The 16234-nt window shown below is 41.7% G+C and overlaps 1 protein-coding gene across 2 annotated transcripts in view; it reads right to left on the bottom strand.

Moving 5' to 3' along the window:
- The window catches only part of Pdzrn3 (PDZ domain containing ring finger 3), a 529880-nt gene that overhangs the window by 232075 nt on the left and 281571 nt on the right, over positions 1–16234 (bottom strand). Inside the window, exon 1 of one of the 2 annotated variants that reach the window (XM_027428980.2) lies at positions 14030–14144. The exons of the other annotated variant lie outside the window; for it this stretch is intronic. The gene's annotated coding sequence lies outside the window, so the exon portion shown is untranslated. Of the gene's footprint in view, positions 1–14029; positions 14145–16234 lie in introns of those variants that run through there. 2 annotated transcript variants of the gene reach the window in all.

Here is a 16234-nt window from a genome sequence, read left to right as displayed (position 1 = left end):
TTAGAGAACGAGCCAGTTAGTCACCATAGTGACTCGACAACATGTAAACAACTGAAGACAGACAACAAAGAACACACTGTCTTTTCTCTTTAGGAAAAAATGGTGCCAACAGTTTTTTCAGGCAATTCCTTGAAAGTGCATGATTGAACAGCACGTCTTTAAGGCCAAACGTGTCCAGCACACTAAATGCAAAAGGAACTTTGCAAAAAACCTCATCACTGAGACTGCCAGTTAAGACACTGTCATTACTAAAAAGTGGGCTTTAAACAAATGAAAGAAAGACTTGTCCAGCCTTTGTTCACTGGTTCCAGGGATAGCAACTGGAGAATCCTTCTTTGAGAAAGTTGAAAGCTCATGTCTTATTATCTTCGTCCCTAAGACTGAACATCAATCCTGGCTTCCAGAAGGTGCTCAATAAATGCCTGTGGGCACTGTTGGCTGAAGGAAGAGAAGATGCCGACTGGGGCAACTTTCTCAGGCTTCCAGGGACACAGACTCACAGCTCTAGAGCATTCTGTTATTCAAAGCCCTTTCACAGCACTGCGGGGCATATTGGAGACAGTCCCCGATTGCATCATATTATATATTCCACTCGGCATAATTACACCATGGGCTTTTGTCTCCCTTGGTGCCAGCCAGTCTCAAAATACATGCTACTTCCTCAGTATGCTTCTGTTGAGCACTGGGGTTGCCCACTCATTACAACTGGAGCTTGCAAACGCTGCTTCTATCTCGACTCACTTAAGCTCTGGGTCCCACACTTCAGAGAAACAGATGACTTTTCATGAAGAACGGTGATGTTTCCTTGTGCTGAAGACCGGAAAGAGAAAGAGAAAATAGTGCAGGCTAACTCATGGTCACAATGGTGACACAATGTATTCTATTATTCTGTTTATATTTTTATTGCTATTAAGAACACTGCTTTTCCTACATTCCTGAAATAAGTTTAATCTGTAGCTCGCCTACTCTGTCCACTCTGCCTTCTAAATTTCTCCTCTGTTCATTGACTTCATTTCCTTCCCCATGTTTATTCAAGCTGCCCTCTCCTTCACCAACAATATGGCATTTTGTTTTACAAAAGTTTCCCCAGGCTGCCACATCCTAACCTGGCTATCCATTTTCCTCTGCATATTGATGTAATAGAAATCTTCTCAAAAAAAAAAAAATGATGAAAGGCTGGTCCTGACACTAAAAACTACAAAGTGGTTCATGTTTGCCAGAGAAAAGTTGTAACCACCCTTGTCACTTCAAGGTCTGGATGTAATCTCATTCCAGTGTTGCCAGCATCATCCGGTGTTTCAAGCTCATCTTCTGCTTCCACATTCTGGTGATTGAAGATGCTGATACTCGTCCCTTAATAGCCGTACTTCCTTGTTTTAAAGCATGATGATGAGGCCAGGTGTGGGAGCAAATGCCTGTAATCCCCACCCTTGGGAGACAGAGGCACGCAGAGCCCTTGAACATTGAGAGTACCCTGGACTGCAGCTATCCTGAGCTTATCCATGGTAAGTTGTAGGCCAGAGAAATCTGCATGGCAAGATCATGCCTTGAAAATCAGATAAATAAAAAAAAAAATGAGTTTTCCCTAGCTATGATACCTAGCTCCAAGCTACATGTCCAGCTTTCCTGAGTTCTGACCAATAGGACACACACAGATGTGATGGATACAAGCAACTCCTGTATTATCTCTTAACAGTAAGCAGACTTCCTCGGTATTTACACTGTCTTCTACGCAGACCAAACCCCTTTTGCCAGGCAGGGTCCCAACAGCAGTCTGTAAACCCAACCCAGTCCACTCTCTGTTTATGTGAGTGGGGCATTCTCTCTTTATCCCAGCTCCATTATGGGTACCGTTACAGAATCCTGTTTTAAACTTGAGAAGATACAATGGATTCCCAATGACCAGCAAAGCCATGTTGGAAAATTCTGCCACCCCTCCCCCCACCCCCGTCCTTGTTGAATGTTTTACATGGGTAAGGCAGGGGCATGCACATCAAGATTCAGGGGCAGAGGTTCATATCACTACAGAGCTGGCCTCTTCAGTTGAATGAGCCCATTTGGGGGCAGGTTACACATAGAAAATAGGCCTGTCTTGCTTAGATTGTCCTACTCAGTTGTTTGTGCAGAATTTGTCAACTTTTGCCTTATTTGGATCTGGGGTCCAATAATTCTTGCTTTAAGGGACTGGGATGTGTGCCATAGGTAAATTAGCACTCTCTCTTATGCCTAGTTACTTGGTGCCAATAGCATTCATCTCTTAATGCGTCAACTAGAATGTCTCTAGACACTGCAAAATGTTCCCTGGGTCAAAATCATCCACACTTGACAACTTCTATATTATCGAAATGTAACCAGCCATGCAAGATAGCTGTCTCCTTATACCTACCAAAGCTGTGCCAGGCACTCACACTTGCTCACCTGCTCGTGTGTGTGTGTGTGTGTGTGTGTGTGTGTGTGTGTGTGTGTGTGTGTGTTTTCAAGGGTCAGAGGACAATCTCAGCGGTTGGTCTTCAAGCACTATACACCTTATTTTTTAAGACAGTCTCCCTCATTGGCCTGGAGTTGCTGTGTAACCTAGACTGTTTACTCAGGGGTCTTCCTGTCTCAGCCTCCCCAGCATTGGGATTATAAATACACACTGGTGGACCAGGATTGTATTATAAATGCAGGCATCTGGCATCACACTCAGCTCCTTATGCTTGCACAACAAACACCTTACTGACTGAGCCATCTCCCCAGCTCTCGCTTATTTATACTATAGATGGTTCTTGGTGCCCTCTCACTTGGCTATTGTCTACTTGTGTCAGTGTCAATGTCACCTCATCAGGAAGTCCCCACTGATGCTTCCACCAGATAAATGAGTCCTCAACCTGCCTCACTATTTACAGACCAACATCAAGGCACTCAGGCAGGGCTTGGTGACTGTCTGGCTACAGTGACACTGGCCATTTGGGGACAAAGCAGAGATTTGTAATTACAGAGGAAACAAACTCAGGACTCACTGTGGTCCAGACAGTCAGAGAGGAACTCATGGTGCTGATCAGAGAATTAAGAAGAAACAACAGGGGAAAAAAATGGGTTTTCTTCCCAGACTGTCCAGAAGCCAAGAGACTTGCCTCTAGTCCATAGAGACCAAACATCTGCTCAAGTTAATACGTTTCTATATTTCAGAGAAACATATGGATTTATACTCTGCCTTTGATTTCAAAATCATTTGCTTCTTAACCCTGTACTTTGCAGGCGAAATAGTATGTGAGGTGATTTATTGACCCTGTAATATTCTCCTCTAAGCGAAGTTAAAAATAATTTCTATGACCACATTTTAAATTCACATGCAGACAGATAGGTGCCCTCTATGTTCTCCAGCCTCTCCTACCACCTGAGGTCAGAGGGAAGCTATTTAGATGTGTTTCCATGCTTCCTCAGCACAAGCCCAGATGGGCAGGCCTGTGTGGCCCATTTCTCTCAATGCTACTTATTTTCTGGCCAGTCAGTCAGAGTTTTCTTTGGTCTCTTTCCCTTTCTCCACATCCATTTAAGAACAGAGGGGTCTTCCTTGCCATCATTTAATAGGATCTACTCTAGGTATGTTTGTGTGTGTGTGTGATACTTTACCAACAAATCAGGAACAGGTATTGAGAAATCAGAACTGATTTTTAATACCTATTTTCATCTGTTTAGTGATGCTGGGACAGCTGTAAGAAGTCACGTTTCTTCAAATCTCAATTTCTTTATATTTTTAATGGAAATAATAGAATTTGATAAATGTTAGCTGGATCTGAGATGCATTCACTCTGACTTCCCTAGAGCCCTGAGATGGGTCACAGACATCTTTGAGGTGACCAGTTTGAGCAGGGGACAAATATGGCTGGGTTCTGTTGTTATCCAGTCCCCAGGAGGTTTTGCCACCTGGCTTCCACCTGCTCATTTGAGATAACCCTGGCAGATGGGATGGCTAATCTTCCTTGCCAGCTTGATTTTATTTGCAATCATCTAGAAGACTCACTCTGGGTATGTCTTTGAGGGTGTTTCCAATGAGGTTTGAATGATGTGGAAAGACATACCCTAAACATGAACTGGGAACTCAGACTGAATAAAAGGGGGAAATGAGTATGAAAGCCCGATGAGCAGTATCATTCATTTTTCTCTGCTTCCTGACTGTGAATGAAATGCCAACAGATGCCTTCCATGCCTGCCACCCTGCCTTGTCCACTGTGATGGGCGGTATCCCTTCCAACCAGGAACCAAAGTAGTCCATGACTTCCTCAAGTTAATTTTGTTGATATTTTGTCACAGCAACAGAATTTGCTCTCTGCCTCACCATCCAACCAAACACCAGGCAAACACACGGTGAGCACCTGGTCATATAACCGAATAATGTAGACATGTGGAAATCCAAGACAATGTCTACAGACACAATAGTAACATGTGTGGCATGTACACAGCCCCTTTGTCAAACATCTCCAGATGTTAGTGCGTGCACCAAAGCCTACATCTTTACCATGTTAATAAACCACATTAGCGTTTGATTTTTGCTACTTTTATTTTAATCCCGAGTTTCTTTATATGCAGTCTTTTCAGTTTCACCTTCAAGTCCTGGCAATGCGTACAAGCCTATCTCCCTGGAACTACCACCCATCTGTTTCCTTTAATGGTAAAAATGGCTCCTCATGAGGGATTTCCCACTGAGGTATTCTAACTTTGAGACTGCCAAAAATAAAGATGAGTCGCTGTGAAGTGAAAATTACAGATTAAATAAGAAAGTATAACAGATGATAGACCTGAGGGAGATGGCATATTATTTTAGTGCTACTTTAGCCAGAATACAGGTTTTTTTGTTGGTTTGGTTTTGAGAGGTTTTTTTGGGGAGGGGGTGCTCAGAGTCACATGTAGCCCAGGCCAACCTTGAACTCATTGCTTAGCTAAGGAAGACCTTGAGCTTCTGACACTCATGCTTCAAACTTCCCCAGAGCTAAGATTACAGGCATGAAAGGGGAGTTGGGAAACTTGGGGAAGACTACAGCAGAGGAAAAAAGCAAAATGAAGTTCACATCAGAACACACACACACACACACACACACACACACACACACACACACACACACACACACACACACACACACACACACCATCATAACTGCAGTCTAGCAATAGGCGTGGCCAATTCTGTACAATGAAATGAAACCCTAGTAATGGTATAAAAATGGCTGCAGTTAAAAGATGGTGAATTCGGAAGACAGAGGAGACAGATTATGACAATTGGGGAAGCCAGGGAGAGAAACAGGAAGTGCATAGTGAATAGATTCAACGATGAGCAGGAAACTTTGCTGAAATCCACATCTGAATCAGGAGACAAAAGGCTTAGTCCTACAAGAATAATGTGTTACAATGAGCCAAAAATCTATACATATGTTCTGTGTTAGTACCCTATGATAACCGATTGCACAACTGCAGTGTAGCAGTCACAGAGATATTCAAAGAGTGGTTATCATTAATTTTTCATCATCTATCCGTCTATCTATCCCCCCGCCCTCTATCTGATGTATTACACATATACACATGGCATAGTACAAGTATGGAGGTTAGGTACCCTCCATGATGGTTCTGGGTTGACAAGTATCATTACCCATTGAGCCATCTCATTGTCCTCTTTTAATCTTTTAAAACACAAATATAGGCATCCCAGGTAGAAAAATCCAGAAACAAGCTGGGAAGTGTTGTCTCTGATTGATTCTGATTATAGGGAGCAGAAAGTGACCCAAACAAGCTCACAACCTTGCTACTGGAAGAGTGAGACCAAGTATCAGCTTCATTGACCTTGCTTGGGAGCTTGTTTAAACTGCAAGCCCCTGGGTCTGACTCTAGTTACATGGAACCAGAATTGGCCTTTTAATAAGATCTTGTGGTGGTTCAGAAGGGCATCACGGGTAGAGAAATACTGGCTTACATAATAGAGGACTTGCTTTTAACAAAGACCTTGGCAATCACTTCTCAGAGGTTGTGTCCAACACAACTAAGCAAGAGGCTTTAGAATTCATGGTGACAAAAATTTTGTAGTCAATAGTTTTCACTACAAAGCCACAGTTGAGAAATTCTGTGCCAGAAGCAAGCCTTAAAATGGGCTGACTTCTCAGGGCAGTGATAGCATAATGGTCTCAGAATCTTTGCTCTTTGTGGCCACTGTGAGAGCTGGCTTTTAATTCATAATGAATTTTCCTTCTTTGCTTCTACTCTGTACTCCTCTTTCCTTTATTTTCCATTTTTCTTTTCATTCTACTTTTATGCCATTCCTGGAAACCAAGAGGAAAATTGTTCAATGAGTGTTAGATGGTTATTTCTGAGAAGGTGTGGTGATTTGGGGGTATAATGTATAATTTGTATGTAACCATATTATTTTATATGTTCTGAAATTATTATATTTCCATTTTATCTTTGAGACAGGGTCTCTCACTGGAAGCAGCGCTCAGCAAATGATTAAATTGGGTGGCCATCTCCTGAGTCCAGAAATTATTATTTTTTGGGGGGGTGTTTCAAGACAGGGTTTCTCTGTGTAGCTTTGGAGCCTGTCCTGGAACTCACTCTGTAGACCAGGCTGGCTTTGAACTCAGAGAGATCCCTCTGCCTCCCGAGTGCTGGGATTAAAGGGGTGCAACACAACTGCTGAGCTAATTTTTAAATATGGTTTGGGACCCCCTCCATCCCTAGAATGGCTCATCCTATGAATAAGGAAACCAATCCAACATTCTCATTTTATGAGTTAGGAAACCAAGGTCTCAGAATGTACTATTCGAGCATTGAGTGGAGGGAAACTTACAAGGCTGAAACAGTGTGTTATCCAGAGCACCAATAACATAACAGAAGGCAGCTTCATTTTGTGTGTCTTGAGACTTGGCCATGCTGGTACCAAATTCTAAGAACTTTAAGTCTGGTGGGAAAATGGAGTAAGGAAGAAGATACCCAGAGCAGAATTCATAGAAATAATTGAGGTGTCAGTGACACGCAGCTCTGGAGAGACTGCCAGAAAGGAAGAAACTTTCATATTGATGGGGTCTCCAGGCGGTAAGTTAACAAGAAGAAACCACATGGCTGAAACCACAAAGATGGAGCAGACATCTGTGTCCCACATCATGCAGAGAGGTCAAGTGTGTGGTAGTGACCTTACTGAGGAAGTGACATTGGAAGGGAGACTTGAATGAGGTGAAGAAGGGGGATGGAAGGCTTAGCATCAGCCATGTCATACAAAAGCCTCTGCTTTTATTTATTGCCTTCCTTGTGTATCTTGACAGGGGAAATAAATGAAAACTTTTGTACCACTGAAGAGAGAATAAATTGGCTTTCTATGTTCACAGTCCATATAACCAATTTTATATTCCCTTGGTTATTTTATTATGTTACAAATTGTTGTGTTTTTTTTCCATTTATGGAGGCGAGAGCCTGAAAACTTTGCCCCCAAGAACTATTGTGACACTACAGTTTCCATCACTATGATATATTTTTGTTATCTAGAAGTAGGCCTCCCCAAATGGTAGTCAACAAACACACGTGGCTATTAAACATTTTAAATATGCTCAATGACTGAAATTTATAATATATATATATATATATATATATATATATATATAATCTTGTATTTTGAAGATTCAGAATAAAAAGGAAGATATTCCCTACTCCAATTTCTGTTGATTCCTTATCAAAAGTCTTATTTTAAAATGTATTAGGCTGAAAAGTTATTTTGAAAATAATTTTACCTACTTTTACTCAAAAAATACTTCTAGAAACTTCCATATTTCACACATGACTTGTACTGCATTTTTTTCTTGGATAGCAATAGTCCAAGAGAAACCAGTAGTCCAATTAAGCCTGTGCCTGAGTAAATATCTGTGGAAATAACGAATGCCATTAACATGTAGTATTTCTTTTATTTTGCCTTATGCACAAATTTTATATATATACAAGTTTGTAAAATAATATATATGTACATATATATCTCCAATAAAATGTTCTGCTAAAATTTAATTTGCAGTGGCAGTCACTGTTCAGCAGAGGCAATCTGGTGACTGGTTACCCCAGTGCCGCTCCCAGAAGCCTTTTAGCTCTCATAGTTCCTGTACGAATGACCTAAGTAGTTCTTTTATTCTATCTGAGCCCCTTTTCTCACCTGCATCACAAGGGTTAGCTAGAAGAATACGCACAGGTAACACACAAGCATTTGATAAACAACAATTTTGCATTATGCAAACTAACAGATTTTAATCAGAACATACTTGAAGTTGTAACTTTAAAATACTTGAAGATTCACGGCATTGGCTGATTCTCCAGAAACAAAACCTTTGAGGAGAATTTCTATGAAAACAATTTATAGGGAAATGTTCAAGAGAAAAAAAAAACAGTGGAGGAGTGAAACTAGAGGCAATCAAAGAAAGACACCACATAACATATCCTCCTGCCAAACCCTGAACAACTTAAGGAGTAGTGCTGAAGACAGTGTGCCTCACACCTCCAGTGGTCCCTGTGAGGAACCAGAGAGTAGAAATATTTATAGCCTCAGACCCATTGGTCATCAACTGAGTCTTTCTCCCTAAAGTGAAATGCATAGCTTCCCAGCTATTTCTGGTGTTTGACAGGTAGGCATAACCTTCACAACTAGCTCAAGGGCAGTCATTAACAATGACAGGTTCTGAGTTTGGGGCACAAGAGGAGAATCTTTAGGAACAAACATGGCAAAGGGATTAAGGGGGAGAGGAGGCCTGGTACGCACTCACGGAGGACCTCCTGTCTCAGTAACTTGATGCACTGGGTAGTGAAGTTCACTGGCAGGACTTCCTATTGTATTTAAGCTACATTGCCACCTTGCATTTCTGCAGCCTTCTGCTTCTCTTTGAAGTGCTTCTGTACAGACCTCATGCATAAGGAGAGCTGGGTGCAGGCTTGGTTAGGTCACGGGCAAACCATAAAAAAGTAAATTTTCAAGGGCAAGAGGTTAAATCAAGGAAAGAGGTTCACTGGTTTTACAACCACAAGGAGTTTCTGTTTTTCAATAAGACAGCCCCCTTAGAAGATATGGCTGAATGGACAAAGAGCTCTCTCTTGGGGAAAGTCATGCCTTTACAGTTTGATTTTCTTTAGAGTCAAAGGGAAGAATGCAAGCTATGGTTCAAAACTCTCCATTTCATCATGACTCTGAAAACAATTTTCAGTACTTCTGTGATTTAGAGGATGTTTTATAAAACACGGACCAAAGACCTACTTACTTGTAGGCCTTTATCTTGTTTTCATGATCTGATCCAGCAAGATAGAAATTTACAACCTTCTTGGCTGGACTGGTATAGCCATGGCTTTTTCTTTCCATCTACTAACTACACTGCCCCAACTGTTGTGACTATAAACAGCTAGTACTAGAGATGCTACAGGCCAGCAAGGGACTGTCATTGTGTAGCTACTCATTTGTCCCTAGATGAAGGGGCATTTCTTCTTTTCCTTTCTCTGTTAATTTAATACAATGAAGAAAACACAACAAAAGCAAAAAAGCCCTCAGCTTGGATTCATATTCATATTCATATTCATATTCATATTCATATTCATCCATGTGGCCTGGGCCAAGACTTGATAGGCTATGACCTGTGGGCAGTCTTGTCTGTCTCCTGTGTCTGTATGGCCTAAGCTAATAATAGATGTTTACATATTTAAATGATTAGAAGGCAGTCAAAAGGACAGCTATAATCTGTCACATGTGAAAATTAAATGAAACTCGTATTCCAGTGTCTACACATGAGGTTTGACTATAGCATAACAAGCCCATTCATTTGTGCTTTGTTTGAAGCTAATTTTATGCTGCAGTAGCAGAGATACATTGTTGGGATAGAAACTTGAGGTTCAATTAGTGAGAGTCCTTCCTATTTAGTGTTCTAGAAGAAATTTTGCTAATTCATGACCCAGGACAATCTACCTTGCTTATCTATATACAATGTGGACATAGTTATACCTCCAATCCCCAAGGCACTCAGCTAATGAGGCAACCTATGTGACATGGGCAAAAGCCCAGACTCTGAAGACAGATGACCATGACTCCTAGCCTGGCTCTGTCACTTACTGTCACTTATTCTGTGTTACTTCAGCTTTCAGCTACTTTTCCTAGCTTCAGTTTCTGCTCTGGGAAGTGAAATGATGAGAGCCTTGGCCTAAGGGTTATGACCGACTATAAATGCATTGCTTGTGGCAGTGACTGGCATGGCTTTCAACACTGAGGTCAGCACTAGCCACTGCCACTCTCACTGGCTGTTAGTGAGGAGAAAGATTTGTATTTATCAAAAAAGAAAAAAATTAAATTATAGCCTTCACCTCCCCATAGCTGCTAATATTACAGTAAAGTCCTTCTCCATGGCATAGATAGATCAAGGGTTCTATAGGAAGTCTACCCATGTGGATGTCCCAGTTCCCTCTCTCATTACCCATGATATTGAGCATGCTAACCTATTTGGGCTTTGGTTTCATCATAGTGTGGATAATAAGAATGGCCCCTTCATCTGGTTGTTGGGAAGATTAAGTGATGCCGAGTGTGCATATAGGACTTAAACAAACTCAATGCTATTTCCTATTACATAGGTCTAGGTCTTAATGTCATAAAAATAAAGACCTAACTGAAGTTTATCCAACAGCTGCCTAAACATCAGTATTCACAGCCCCCATGGTGCCATGTCACAGCTAGGAGACAGTGACCTGGAAGAAGATGCTGTGCGGACAGCAGATATTTTGGAAGTGTTAAGAAAATAGAGAATGCTGTGTTTTGATTCTTGAGATGATCAGGATTAGAGCTAGAAAGATGGCTCAGCAGTTAAGAGTACTTCCTGCTCTTCAGGAGGACCTGAGTTCAATTCTCAGTACAAATGTTTGGACCATTCTAAACTGCCTGTAACTCCAGATTCAAGGGACCTGATGCCCTGATGCCCTGATGCCCTGATGCCCTGATGCCCTCTTCTGGCCTCTGTGGGCACCTGCATGTGCAAAACACACACACACACACACACACACACACACACACACACACACACACACACACACACACCAGGATCTATTCTAAAATACCTGAGACTAACATAAATAGTGTACATAATCATTGAGTAGCTGTCTTTAGTCCTAGCCTTATAGTATTTCCCAATCCCTGATCATGAACTTTTCTAGTTATTTGTTTTAATTGCAAGACCATTTGCTTTCATTGACCAAGTCGTATGTTACTGAGCAGGCAAAGATCAACTCCAACTTCCTCTTTGTATAAGATTATATATAAGGCTGAATGTTTGCCCTTTTTCAGACACAATAGTAATCTTGGAGAGGGAACTGATATTTTGCTGGCAGAACACTAGACATTCTGTTTTAGAAGATCCCAGAATAAGAGTAAAACTAGGACTAAAATGTGAGACATGTCTTTTCTTGTTCCCTGACACTGTTGCAGGGTCTCATGAGCTACAACATCAGATAGAGATGACCTGCCCTACTAGTGAAATCCCAAACGCATGGAGACAGCCACTCTCATGGCTGCAGTGATGATCTGGGTGGATTTCTCTAAGTAATCCACCCCCTGGCTAAGCTTGGCTTTACTGTGACTTCTGGTTCCTGACTGGGCTGTGTCTCTTCCCTCTATGGTGCTTTGGGTTATCAAATGTCTTTCCAACAAATGTCTTCTCTGAATAAACTAACCAGAAAAGATTTTTGTTGTCTGTAACCAGTGTTCCAGAGCTGAAGAATTGGACCATGCCTGGCGATGTTGTTCCTTTTTGCTTAGTCCTGGCCTCCAGGGTCTCTAGTCACTGAACTGCAACCAACACTGGAAGATGCTTGGGGAAACACAGGCAATGACCTGCATGTCTTCGCTAGTGGTCCTTTTTAAAAAATACTGTTAAGAATTAAGAACTCCACCATTTCTTAAACTTTCCTTGCATTCCTCATTTCTTTTGGACCATATAATGTGGTCCAGATTCAATTCATCTGGTTTATAATATTTAGCATTTTGGAAGCTTGGGATTAAACCAGCAAGAGCGAGGGAAAATACTCTCATTAAAGATGTGGGTAAAACTTCAGAGGGAGCCAAGTCCCAGTAGCTGGGGAAGAAGCTTGTCCCATTTTCTTTATTAAATTTTCATTGATTTGGTAGCACTGTGGCATCTATTCTACACGCAGTTTTAAATAGTTCATTTCCATTGTTGTCCTGGATGTTTTGAAAATTGAATATAGAAAGTACAACTTTGGGGTCTCTTGAGGGTGATATTTAGAACAGAAATGAAGATGCAAGATTGTTTCAGGAATGATGAAAGTGACATCAAGAACATGTAAAACATTCACCGAATAGTTTCTGAAAACAAGGTTACCCCTACTAATCCATACGTCTGAAGGAGAGAAGCCAGTGTACCGTATCCACTTACTGTATCTTTAGTGATTTCTCTTTTTTATGCAGTTATTGCCTTTTACACACCACTTTCATTGGAGATAGTCACTGAAGTCTTTACTGTATCCATGCCTTCCTTTAGTACATAAAGACATTAGGAGAGGGCTGGAGAGAGTGCTTCATCAGTGCAGTGCTTGTTATACAATCATCGGAATCTGAGCTGGAGCCCTAGAACTTCTTAAAAAGCTGGCCGTGGTGGCCTGCACTCAGTGCCAGTGCTGGGAAGGCAGAGGCAGGTGGGTAGATCCCTGATGGCTACTGGCCAGCCATCTTAGCATCATTTGGTGAGTACTAGGCCAGTAAGAGACCCTGCCCCTATAAACAAGGTGATTGCTTCCTCTGAAATGATACCTAAGGTTGACCTCTTGCCTTTCCATGCACATGAACATACGCACACATATGCATACACACCCCCCTAAGAAACGAGAAGAACATTTATTTTCTTTCAATTCTTTTTGAGAACGGAAGCTCACCAAGTATCAATTTAAACTTTGGGTCTTTTCATCTTTGCACTACCGGAGGCTGTCTCTGTGCTTGGTATACAGCAGGCATTCAGTAAATGCTTCTTGGTTGAATGACTAATCCTGCTCTCAGGGAAATTCTGGGATAGTGGAGTAGGTAAACATGTGTAGGTAGTAACAATTGCCTGAGGGGACAGGATTATGAATGGAATATGAAACAGAGTGACTACCCGAGAGGCAGAAAGTACCTGTCTAAGCTTTGTTTTGTTGTTTTCCCTGCTGAATCTAGGTTATCTTTGACCCTACCATCTCTCATCTGGACAGGGCCCTTTTCTCAAAGAATTTAGGGGAGAAATATGGGAAGATGCTGATTTTTACAGGTTTTGCAACTCAGAACAGAAAAGATTCAGTGTTTGATGTCCCTGTGTTATGATAAATCTTTCTGCCAAAAGCCTCCTGAGCCCCACTACCACTTGTGCACTTTACGCCAGCTGCCCGCCCGAGTTAGACCCAAATGAATACACAGAAATTTGTATTAGGTACAATGCTGCTTAGCCAATGACTAGGATTCTCATCTGTTTGCTCAGTCTTAATTATCATAAACCTATATAGTTTATATATCTTATCAGACGCCTTCTTGGCGTCCCTCCTTGCCAGTGGAGCACATTGTGCCACTGGAGCAGGGGCGGAGGGGAAAAGAGGGTCCTTCCTGTTTCTCCTTCGCTTAAATATTAGTTGACTTCCTTGCTATGTCACTTCCTGCCTGGATCAGCACTTCTCTACTACATTTCCCAGAATCCTCTTTGACTCTTAGTCCTTGCTTGCCATTGGCCAAACAGTATTTTATTCAACAATCAATAAGATAAACATACAAAGAAGTATATTCCCCATCATCCCTGCCCTTACAATCATACGGGCCAGTCAACACCCTGGGAAACTGTCTGCCCGATCACACTTGCATATCCCCAGTACCCAGCTGCCCCCAAATCCTACTTATTTTTTTATGCCTCACCAGTGAGCTCTCCCACCTCCTTACTTCATAGCTAGACTCTACTTTGCAGGCCTAGAATTCCTGCAGATACTCTGCTACACCAAGGACCATCGACAATGGGTGTGCATGCATACTTACCTTATCTTCTGAAAAGCAACTAGGAGTATCCCACGTGGATGTCACACACTTGAACTGGAATGACTTCTTGAGCAACCACAACAGGGAGGCTATGAAGAAGGGAGAGAAGTGGCTCTGTTGCTATACACCTCAGCACAGTGCTAGTCGTGACCAGAGGCTCCCACAAGGTGAATAGAATGCAAAGGAGATAGGGAGGATGGGTGGTAAATGAAGTTCCTAAGGAGAGAAGGATACAGACTTATGTGTTAGTCAGAAGCAAGAAGAGAGAATTGAAGACTCTAACAGTCAGAAATTACACTGAATCATGACACATGCTTGTCACTGATTTCTTCTGTACAGAGCCATGAAGGGATGACTGGTATGGAGAGCACAGATTACTGTGAGGTTTGTCCTAAGGGAAATGGTAAATGTAAACTTGGAAAAACTGACTGCATCCATAAGAAACAAAGTTTGCCCCCCCCCATAAAGACACATCATCTTTAAATGTGTCCTACAGGACACATCATCTTTAAATGTGTCCTACAGAACTCTAGATACTATTTGTCAAGTTTATAAAAGGCATTTCTCTTGGAAAAAAATGTAGTCAGCAGGCCTGGTTCTAATTTTTTCCCTTTCATTTGTCTGGGGTGTTCTATATAATCTCCAGTTCCAAGGATGGTTGACATAAGGACTGAAGCATAACCAGGACCTGTCTACGGCTTTTTATAGTCCACCACCTTCACAGAAGCAGACTACACAGATGCATAGGATTTTCTATTCACACTGAGGGCATTAAAGGAAAAGAACAGCAAACCATACCCTGTGGTTTCTCTAGGATGCTCTGACTTGAAAAGAAATTGTCTTATCCCTAAGAAATAAACAGTGCACTGTGACACAGATGTACCAACCATTGTTCTTCCCAGATGGTCCATGGTTGAAACAGGAAAAACACCATTAACTGTGCTTTTATTGCCGTTTACAGGGAGGGGTTATAATAATTGATGATGAGTTACTTATCAATTCTGCAAACTAAACCTTTAGTAGAATTTCACTGTTTTCTTGTTTCAGATCACTCAATTCTGACATCTCTGACAATTACTAACATCTCAATCTCTTTTTGAAGCCTCCATCAACTGTTGGCTAGCTTCCATGTGATACCTCCTGTGCATATAGCTCTTCATCTTCAGAGACAATGCATTTATTCCATGCCAGGTATAGCTGCTGAGAAGACCTTAGGGTCCCAGCTCCCCCACCATCAATCTAGGTTTACTCTATTGGACTGTTCATTGACAGCCCCACTGCTCAGATTAGAAATGTGAAACACACTGTGTTGTTTCCACTTCTCCACTCTGTCCACAAATAACACTAGGTCTACATGCAAAATTTCTACCAAATGTGATGATTAATATTGACTACTCACTTGACAGGATTTAACTATTAAGAAGACAAGTCTCTGGCCATGTCTTGAAGGCATTATCTTGATTGGCTTAATTGAAATGAGGAGACCTACCCTAAACATGGCAGCACTATTTCTTGGGTTTGAGTCTTGGGCTGCATAGTAAGGAGTAAGCAAGGGGAGCACCAGCATGACTCACTCTGCTTCCCAGATACAGATGAAATGTGACCAACTGTCTGCTGTATGCTCCTGCTGCCGTTACCTCCCTGTCATGATGAACTGCACCAAGAAACTGTGAGCCATAATAAGCCCTTTGTCCCTCAAACTGCCCTATCTGGGTATTTTAAACACACCAACAAGACTTCCAGGTGGTGGTGGCACACACCTTTAATCCCAGCACTAGGGAGGCAGAGGCAAATGGATCTGTGTGAGTTTGAGGCCAGCCTGGTCTACAGGGCAAGTTCTAGGACTGCCAAGTCTACACAGAGAAACCCTGTTTCTAAAAACCAAAACCAACCAACCAACCAAACAACAAAACACAAACAAGACAAGTAACTAATACACTGAATTTCATAAGTCCTCATCTATGTCTGGCACCTTAGTATGAACCAGCCTCATTCTCACGTCTGGACGACGGCAATGATCTCCTAGGGGGATTCCATTCATTCATCTTTACTTGCCTTCACCTGATGTCTATGAAACACACAAAAGAGATGCTCCAAAAAGTACAGGACACACTTGAGTAAAAATGTTTTTACAAAATGCATCACAATGATTATATCCTAATAAAAACAAAAAATAGGTTCTATTATGCTATTCTGTTAGTTAAA

Source organism: Cricetulus griseus, chromosome 8 (genome assembly GCF_003668045.3).
Source record: "Cricetulus griseus strain 17A/GY chromosome 8, alternate assembly CriGri-PICRH-1.0, whole genome shotgun sequence".
NCBI lineage: Eukaryota > Metazoa > Chordata > Mammalia > Rodentia > Cricetidae > Cricetulus > Cricetulus griseus.
The sequence above is the reverse complement of the archived record's forward strand: the minus strand, read 5'-3'. Positions and strand labels throughout refer to the sequence as shown.